At 35.7% G+C, this 10,388-nt stretch overlaps 1 long non-coding RNA gene across 1 annotated transcript; it reads left to right on the top strand.

Annotated features, from left to right (window-relative positions):
* The first annotated feature begins 205 nt into the window (after window positions 1-205).
* On the top strand, window positions 206-3,610 carry LOC125094355 (uncharacterized). Its single transcript, XR_007125477.1, has 3 exons — window positions 206-729; window positions 816-893; window positions 3,528-3,610. It is a non-coding gene; the product is annotated as an uncharacterized LOC125094355 (long non-coding RNA).
* The last annotated feature ends 6,778 nt before the right edge of the window (window positions 3,611-10,388 follow it).

The raw sequence follows: 10,388 nt of genomic DNA, 5'->3' as shown, positions 1-10,388 counted from the left end.
AGCTGCACAAATGAACAGTATTATTTTAATTTTCTGTTTCTACAAAGTACCCATTGCAGAGTTCACCTTTGGAAAAATGATCAGACTTGGCTCAAACCATGAAGAAGAAGGAGTGTTGCTAAAAAATGCCAGCAGGCTGCCTTCCAACAGACCTCTTAGAGTCTCATTACCTTGGTAGATTTGCCTGGCTCTGAGTCTGGCCCTCAGCCTTTCCAGACTCTGAAATCTAGTTGTCTATTGCTAAGGGGCCTCATGATATTAAATAAGCTCAAGAGACTGATTTTAAAAATCAAAGCCCTGATTTATTAATTTACAATGAGGGGACCAGGCACTTGAGTCTTCTGGCCAGAACATTCTCTCCCCGCTGATACTCCTTTGGGAAGCTACGCTGTATTCATTAGCTTGCTCAGTGAGCTTGGTTTCAGAGTAAGAATTAGACGAGAGGAATCTCCTATACTGTGTGACATTGGTTCACTACTTTTTTTGTACCAAGGCAACTCTGCACTTTGACTATTCTTTCCAGAAAAACTCAGCTGCCAATCCAATGGGAAAGCACTCTGAAACCTTCAGCTTCCAGGAAATGAAAAATACAGCATTTTGGGATCTCAATTTAAAAATGGATTTATAAGTCCTCTGTGGGCTCACCTGCAGTATAAACTTTTGACCTGGTGATCACCCTCACCTCTAGCAGAGAGTACATATGCCTGGCTGGAACACTCAAAGACCATTGTATTTACCTTTCCTTCTCTTCCTTGAAGTGGTCATTCTGAATATTTACTTTTGGAGTTAATCTTTTTTTTCTTTTGTATCATTAGTAGGGAAAGAGATATGTAACTGAGGTGGAAGCTGGTACCTGTGAAAGTAAATGCTGACTATCATGAGCCCAGAGTTAGGTAAGTGACTCAGAGACTTGCTGGTAGAATGACTAGTAGATAACTTCTCAGACTCAGGGCTTGTGTGGGTAATGGCCGCTGCCTTCTCTTGCTCCTGACTTCTCCTATCTCTATGCCTCTCTGGTTTAGCAATCTTCAGACTTCCCCAAGCCCCCAACTAATTGAGCAGCTGTTTCTTTCATACTGTTCATATTTTCAACCTTTCATGTACTTCTGGAGACATTACTACCCTTTGCAAAAGTTATTTTTTTAAATATTTGAAATTAATCTGTTTTGGGTTGATTCTGAGGTTTTGAGCTCACAATTAACAATACTGACAATACTTTTAACCTATTCTGGGGCAACCGTATACTTCTATAACCTACATTTAGATCATTTGTAATATGGAACTATTTGAGGATTTATTGAAATAATAAGTGTAAAACACTTAGATAAGTGGATAATACTATTTAAAGATGTGCTCCAAAATCACATTTTTGATCAAATGAAAAATGGTTAATGTTAAAATCAATATTTACTTGTGATTTTGTACTTTTTCCTCTTCACAAATTCTGGAGCCATTAAAATTGATATTTTTCTTTAAATTCACCCTCACAATAAGGGAAGAATTCCAAAATAAGATTATTCTTGAGATAATCATGACCTAGAAAGTGTTAAGTGACAAAGCATTAAAAGTATACTTTAAAGGTTATTTTTCCATTATTTTTGGTAATGCCAATATACCAAATGATTCTAAAATATCAGAATTATGATAAAACATATTTGGTACTATACCATTTATATTAAAACAAACACATTTAATGGTCCAAAAGATTGCGATAGTCTCCCTAATTTTTAAGCTAATATACTGTCATTAAATTAATTATTAAAATATTCTTAAATTTTTAAAACAAAATTCACAGCATCACAATCATCATCAAATGTATTTTTCCTTTCAGAAAAAAATGTACGTATACTTAAAATGACTGAATTTCAACATATAAAATGGATAATGAGATTTTCACTTTAAGTTACATCAAGAATGCTTTCAGTATTTGAAAATGCATATTTAATTATTAATAATAAACCCAAATAACATAATAAAATACTGATATCACTAATAGTAATTAGATATGATCACAATTATCATTGATCATGAACCAGTTTAGAGTTGTCAGAAAGGACATTGCAGTGGGCACTCAGCAGTTTGGCAGTCCAATAGCCAGTGAAAAAGCCATGGTCAAATAACAGACTTTTGCTAATTTCCTGGTTTTTTTGTTAATTTTATCCACAAAGCCAAAATTTAGAGAATCTCTTTATAAGAAGTATTCAGGAAGCTTTTGTAATTATCATTCTTATATATGTGTACATAAACTAATTTTCCAATAAAACTTAAAAATTAAGCAATAAACATACATTTTAAACACTGCATTTTTTTCTGGTGGTTAGAATTCAAGATTCAAAACAATCAAACTTTCACAATCAAACAATTCTAAATCCAGAGATAAGTGTTTTAAAATACTATCACTTATAAGGAAACTGAAGTGTTTCAGAAAGGATTATTGCAGAAAGCACACTACAGATAATTTTAGTTGACACATTTTAAATGTTTAAATCTGAGAGAATTATCCAACTCACTTAATATTTAAGCATCCAAGCATTTCCTTCTACTCTTGATTCCTTTCATTTGAAAACAGAATGTCACTCTTAGGATAATTTGATAAATGTTATGTCAGCAATTTTTAGAAAGAGTTTTCTGTTGTTACAGAACTGGCAGACGTTAAACAGACAAAGTCACAGAATAATTGATATGGACAACAGAAGTAAGGATTTCGACTCCCAGTAGGCAAACCACCTGTACAAACAACATTTCTAACTTCAATTTGAGTTGCTGGCTTCTGAACACTCAAGTATTTAGGGCATTCAAAAGATTTCATTAATGGAAGAAATAACTCCAGGCCTGAGTTACAAGGTGGTTTTTATCCCTCAAGATTGGGGTCCAATAATAAGTATGGTTAATGCTGTATTGAAGACAAACGCTTTTTTTGATCAGAATTAGAACCCTTCCATTTTAGTATATTTCATATGTTTTTATTCAGATGTTTTAATGCTGCTTTCCCTTGAAATCTTCAGGCAGACATTTTTAGAGATAGAATATAAAAAGACAGAAAATGACCATCCATATGTTTCCACATTCCAAGGTTGTCACAGCATTGCCATCCAGACAAAGTCTGTTCTGGATTCTTAACACATTAGTTTGGGTTAGAGGGGTGAACTACTTATACAGGGGTCTCTTTTAACATTACTATGCATTGCAGAGCCTGTTACTACAATGAATTGGCTTAGACCCCCTGACTCATGTTTAAAGAGACACATAATTTGGTTTGGTTTGGTTTCATTGAAGAGTAAGGATTTAAATTATTTTTAAATACACTTTTTTAAATTGTCAAACAATTTTAGATTTATAGAAAATTGTGAAGGTAACACAGATAGTTCTATATTTCTATACCCATTTTCCCTTATTAGTAACACTTTACATTAGTATACCACATTTATTATTATTGCTGAACCAATAGTGATATGTTATTAGTAACTAAAATCTATAGCTTATTCAGATTTCCATAGTTCTTACTTAAGTTTCTTTTTATGTTCCAGGATCCCATCTAGGATCTCACTTTATATCCAGTCATCATGTACCCTTGGGTTTCTCATGGCTGTGATAGTTTCTCAGACTTTTCTTGTCTTTGGTGACCTTGACATTTTTGAGACTACTAGCTAAGTTTCTTAAGAATGTCTAATGAAAATAAATAAAGAAAGAAAGAAAAGAAAAGAAAAAGAAAAAAGAATGCCTTCCGATAGGAATTTGTCTGATTTTTTTTTCTTGAAATTATACTAGGTATGGAGTTTGACACGGAAGACCATAGCATTGAAGTACTATTGTCATATCTTATCAAAGATACATGACTTATCACACTCATATTGATCTAAGTTACTGGCTAAGGTAGTGCTTTTCAGGTTTCTTCAATATAAATGTCGTCTTTCCCACCCCACCGCTTCCCATACTGTCTTTTCTGGAAAGAAGTCACTACGTACAGCCCACATGTGAGGGGTAGGGAGTGAATCCCTATCTCCTTGAGGGCACATTATCTACACAGATTATTCAGAATTCTTCTGCTCAAGAGATTTGTCTCTTCTCATATTCATTCATTTATTCATTCATTCAATCATTTATTGATATCTGTATGTACTCATACATACTTATTTTATATACTGGGTTATAACCCAGTTCTACTTTTCTTCTTTTGTTGCTCAAATTCTCTCAGTTCTGGCCATTAGGAACTCTTCAGGTGCTTTCTGTATCCTTTTCATATACCTCATATTTGTGTGTGTATGTGGGGGTGGGGATCTCTGAATCTCCTAAATATTTTTTTAATTTGCATACATTAAGGTTTATTTTTTGTGTTGTAAATTTCCATGGATTTTAACAGATACATAATTTCATGTATCTACCATGAGTGTATTATGTAGAATGCTTTCACTGCCCTAAGACATCCCCTGTACTTCGCTTACTCACCCTTCTCCTTTGTACCAAACTCCCGACAGCCACTGATCTTCATGCAATTTTATAATTTTGCTTTTTCCATAGGTCATATAATTAGGATTATAACTATGTAGCCTTCCCACCCTATCTTTGTTCACTTAAAAATATGCATTTAAGATTCCATCCATTGTTTTCCATGGTTGAATTGCTGATTTATTTTGATGGCTGAATAATATTCCATTATATAAATGTAGCACTGTTTCTGTGTTCACCTACTGAAGGATGGCTTGCTTGCTTCCAGTTTTTGACAATTATGAATAAAGCATGCAAGTTTTAGGGTGGACAAACTTTTTGAATAACCTAAATAACCTAAAAGCAGTGGTGCTGTATCATATGGTAAAATTATGCTTAAATTTGTAAGAAACTGGCAAATTTTCTCCTGCAATGGGGGATGTCATTTTCAAATACCACCAGAAATGAATGAGGATTTTGTTGCTCTGCTTCTTGACAGTTACTGATATTGTCAGTGTTTGGGATTTTTGCCACTCGAATGCATGGGTAGTGATTTCTTGTTGTTCTTTTAACCTCCAATTCTGTGATGATAATAATGTTAAACATCATTTCATGTTTATTTTGCCACCTCTATATCTGTGTTGGTAAAGTCTATTCAGATCTTTTTCCCACTTAAAAAAAAAAAATACTATTTTCTTAATGTTGAATTTTAAGAGTTCTTTGTATATTTTGGATATGAGTTCTTTATTAGATATGGGTTTTGCTCCTGGTTTCTCCCAGTCTTCGGCTGGTCTTTTCACTCTCTTAATAGTGTCTTTTGCAAAGCAAAAATCCTAGTTTTCATACAATACAACCTATTCTTTTTCATGGATTATATATTTGGATCATTTTGGGGATGTGTTTTGTCTAAAACCGCATCACCAGGAAAATATTTTTAATAGCTACATATCTGTTTTTTTAATATTAGATGCTTTGACGATATCTTTAACATCTCTTTCTCTTTCAATTCTCTTTATCTGCTCTCTTTCCTCTTTCCTCAGTTTCTGTTTTCTCTTTCTCTGTTTCCTTCTTTTCTCTCTGGCAGTAAATAGACTAGAATAGGAAAAGTATAATTAAGATGAGCTAGTAAGTCAACAATGGCTTTAATTTATTCATTTGTTTCTATGGATATTTTACTTACATGTTAGAAGTATTCTTTTGTGGTCTAGAGATCATTTATATGCTAGCTTCTGGGTAGTAAATTATCTGTAGTAAAAGTCAAAGGATGCTCTAATAATGCACCAATTAATCAAAATCAATATTTTATTCAGCAGAATTACCAATAGCATAAATATATGTTGTTTTCCTATCAATTATAAATAACTTATTCAAAAACAAGTATGCTCTCCAAAAGGATTCCCTTATGAATGAACACAAAGCTAGTATTTGTCATGTTCCTTTCTTGCAGTTTTGGCTCTCAAAATCTAATTGAGGAGGATATATACTGTGCAATTATTGAATTAAAATGGATTAAAAAAAAACCATATTACACTGAGTATAATCAAGTGTGAGAACACCATGCCGAGGCCATAGGTAATGCAATGGTTGGTGAATGTAAAGAGCAGTGAGTACTGGGGTGTTCATGGGAGGCTTTAGGAAGAAGACAAGGCTTACCCTTGTCACAGAGGAGGATTATAATATAGACAGTCCAAGTTAAGAAGAAGGGATGCTTCAAATGAAGAAAAACGTGAATAAAAGCCTTGATTTGAAGGTGAATATGCCATACTCACTGGGCAGGTATAACACAACTCTAATTAACCAAATGGACTTTAAAATCAAGATGTCAGGGCACCTGGGTGGCTCAGTCATTAAGCATCTCCCTTCGGCTCAGAGCATGATCCCAGGGTCCTGAGGCTCTGGATCCAGCTCCCTGCTCAGCGGGAAGCCTGCTTCTTCCTCTCTCACTCCCCCTGCTTGTGTTCCCTCTCTCTCTCGCTGTGTCTCTCTATGTCAAATAAATAAATAAAATCTTTAAAAATAAAATAAAATCAAGATGTCAAGTAGATTAGTAGATTACATGTGGTTATCTGGGGGCCTTAAATTCTTTAATAGATGGCTAATGCAACAAAAAGAATTTTTAAGACACAGTTTGGCTATGGAGGCCTCTGTGATGACATAGTTAGGGCACTGAAACCCTCTCAGCATATGGCAGTCTCCTGTCCCTTGTGATTGGCTAAGATGTGGAAATACAATCTAATTGGATCTAACAGAGGGAAATTTATGATTTTAATTTGATAGTATTTGGAAGAAAAGTTCTCCCTTCTGAGCAGTATGATGTACAGATGGGACATTTGAATTTCATCAGTTATTTTAGCTCTGTGAAGGAAAAGGCCAGCCAATAGAGAAAGATAACACCAAGAGGATCACAAAACAGCAAAGCCAAAAGAAACTGATCAAAGGGTACTTGGAGCTTGGCCCGCTTCTAGATTGTTATGTTAATTGAGCCAATAAATCCCATTCTGTGCCTTCTTCTAGGCTCTCAGAAAATCTTTTATTTTCTCTCACATTCCACATACAGCCTCATATTAGGAAATTATTTTTGTTCTACCTTCAAAATATATTTAGATCTCACGTCTCTACCTCTTGTCTCCCTGATCCAGATCAGCGTCAGCTATCACCTGAATTAATACAACAGGTTCCTAACCAGTATCCCTTTTCCATTCCTGGTCTTTCACAGTCAATTAACCACACAGATGGTAGTGACCTTCTGACCACAAAACAAGATCTAACTACTCTGCTCAGCATTCTCTAAAAGCTCCCCAAGTAGGGAATAAAGTTCAAAGGCCAGACAGAGGCCTACCAGGTCCCACAATGCAAGGGGCCCTGAATTGTTTGCAGTATTAACTCTACTACACTTCCCCTTGTTTTGGCGTGCCAGGTGGCTCCCCACCCACCCCTCAAACACATAAAACACATACTCATCTTAGCGATGGAGTTTCAAATGTAGGTGAGGTTTTGTAAGGTAAAGTCTAGAGCCAATAGCCAAGAAAGAATTCTTGAAACATCTTTGGGGCAAAAGGTGATTTTATTAAACCACGGGCAAAAAGAGCTGCACTGGGGTTGTGAGGATCAATTGATTATATACTATGGGGTTGGGGAAGGTTAGGAAAAAGGGAGGTGTCCAAAAGGATTTCCATATGCTAAAGAAGACCCTCAGGATACTGGAGGCCTCGCTATTATCAAATTAAGTATGTTTTTCCCTCTAGCAAAGCATTAACATTAAGATAGTTGAAAGTTACCCGGAGGAATGTCATGCATATTCCTCAAAAGGGGGATGGGAGGGTAGAAGTTGTGGGGTGTCAGCTTGCAATTGTCCTCAGTGAGCCTTCTGCTTGCTCCCTTATCTTTAGAGCCTTTGCACTTGCTGCTTCCTGTTCCTGACACCTGGTTTCAGAAAATATTGCTATGTCTTTTTCCCTCACTTCATTTGTTTTCCTTACTAGAGAGGAACTGGCTTCCCTTTAAAATCATACCCTGTCCTTACTAGTACCAGATAATATTTGCATCATCCAGCTTTATATTTCTTCAAAGTTTTTGTGGCCACTCAAGGCTTTGTTTATTTGTTGATTTTCTAGTCCCTTACCACCACTAGCCTGTAAGTTTCCTGAGAACAGGATGACTGTTTTCTTTGATGTCTCTAAAGCCTGGAGCAGAGAAAGCAATGCCTAAGATACGCTTTAAAAGTAAATCAGATCTTATAAAAAAAAATAAAAATTTTTTAAAAAATGTAAGCACACACACACACACACAAAAGTAAATCAGATCATTCTTAAAGGTAAGTAGAGTTGTTCTTATTTCTGTTACTTTCCTTGTTGTACCCGAGTTTTCGCATCTGAGAGACCACCGAGGAGCCAACACCGATGTAATCACATGAGGGTCTATTTGACAAGCTTAAGCTTGGGCCCAAGTACACCCGACACAGCGGAATAGGCCGAACCAGATTACATTCAGGAGTTTTTAAAGGCAGAGTAGGTGTGGACTCCACGGTGGGTGAGGACAAAGGGGATCAGGGATGATGTAAGTCTCTAAGGAATTTTGGAAGCAAGGTCTCCAGGACCTTGAGGGCTTAGCTATTGTTGGGAGAAAGGTTATTTATTACCAGTAGTAAAAATCTTCTCTTGAGACCCTTTAGATGTATATCAGTGGGCCATATGCTTGGGAATGATTCTCAACACTATCTTGGAGGTTTAGAGATAAATTTTCCTAAAGGAATTGTTAAAGTAGACTTACAGGATCCTGGTCGGACCTGTCGAGGTAGGGCATCGGTCAGGCTAGGATTGTCCTTAGCAAAACCTCAAGGTGAGGGTAGTTGAGTCCCCAGGGGAGCGCCACTCTCTCTGTTTCAAGGGCTTGTCAGTAGGTAAGGAATTTTAATGGTTTTCTTCTGCCTCTGTTTCCCACATCATCCTTTGTTAGTGAAAGCACTTTCATTAGATAAAGACAATCTAATTAGTCTTTACTAAAATTGAGGAAAGACACTTAGTATGTCCAGATGGAAAAATACTGTAAGTTATGTAATTGTGCTTTGAAGTGAACTCTATTTAATATTTTCCATTGAAATAAGTACATTATACAGCTAAGAAAAATTGAAATAATTTACAGGAATCTTTTGTCTTGGGAAAAGAAAAATAGCCAAAATAGCCAAAAATGAAAAGAAAAATAGCCGAAAATGAAACACACCCCATTGTAAAAATGTGGTGGTTTTTACCAAAAAAAAAAAAAAAAAAAAGCCCACCATTTTACTCAAGGAGTACTGTAGGACAGTACGGTTTTATATTTCACAGCGAAATGTAACAGTGGTGTAACTGAGTAAGGTGCAGGTGGACCTAGGTAGGGAGAGATAAATAGGGTCTACTGATCAGGCTCACAGAAATCTAAAAAATGTGGAGGTGTGGGGAAACCAGAAATAAGGGAATAAAAGCAGACCACCACTCTGCCCTAGGCGTGGAGTGGGGGGGGGAGTCTTTTATGATAATCACCCTTGACCAAAAAAGAATAACCAGACCTTAAAAAGAAAGTAAGCCATTGAGGGTGTTATCACTAGTCCTTGCTTAATGGTGATATCAATAGAAATGTTAAGAGGATTTAAGTTCCCTGGTTAGCTTTCTATGAAAAACCAGTCCTAAAGGCCCTCCTTGGCAAGCCTCTCTGGACCCCTTTCACTCTTGAGAGCTTTTTCCGTATCTTCACTTAATAAACTTCTCTTTACTCACTCTCCTTTGCTGGTGAGATTCATTCTTTAACTCTGTGAGACAAGAATCTCTTTCTTCCTCATCATAACTGAAGAGGGATTCAGTTACATAAAAGGTAGGAGCTGAAGGATTATGTATTTATGGAACTTACCTTAAGTCATCAAGCTCTTTCCTGAGTGCTTTATAAATATTATCTTATTTAATATTTTCAAACGCCTTTCTAGTGAATAGTAGTTATTATTTTACATAAGAAAAAAGAGCAAGGTTCAGAAAGAAAAGAAATTCCCAAGGGCCCACAATTCATAACTGGCATCCAAATCTAAAGCTTCAAGCATCAAAACTCATTTTAAAAATAATGCTTTTTCCAATAAATATGTAAAGCTATTGGTATGCACACCAACATTGTTAAAGTATTGTCTGCAAAGCCCTGTTTGGAAAATATTAAAATCCTTTATGGTTTATCAATCTGTCAAGCACAATTTTAATTGTTCATTGAAAAAACCAGCTCACTGATGCTTTACAGATGAATAATGTTAGCACTGCTCTAATTACTTAAAAATGTATGTAATTATATGAACAAGGAGACTAATAATAGCGAATGATACTTGCATATGAAACTACATTAGCAAATGTAGAGCCACTTGTTATAATAAATTATATCAAAGGAAAGGGGCGGGACAGAAAGGCAGTGATATTTATAGTTAACAGTGACTAAGAGGTGAACTGTAAGCC

Source organism: Lutra lutra, chromosome 2 (genome assembly GCF_902655055.1).
Source record: "Lutra lutra chromosome 2, mLutLut1.2, whole genome shotgun sequence".
In the NCBI taxonomy this organism is placed as follows: domain Eukaryota; kingdom Metazoa; phylum Chordata; class Mammalia; order Carnivora; family Mustelidae; genus Lutra; species Lutra lutra.
The sequence above is the reverse complement of the archived record's forward strand: the minus strand, read 5'-3'. Positions and strand labels throughout refer to the sequence as shown.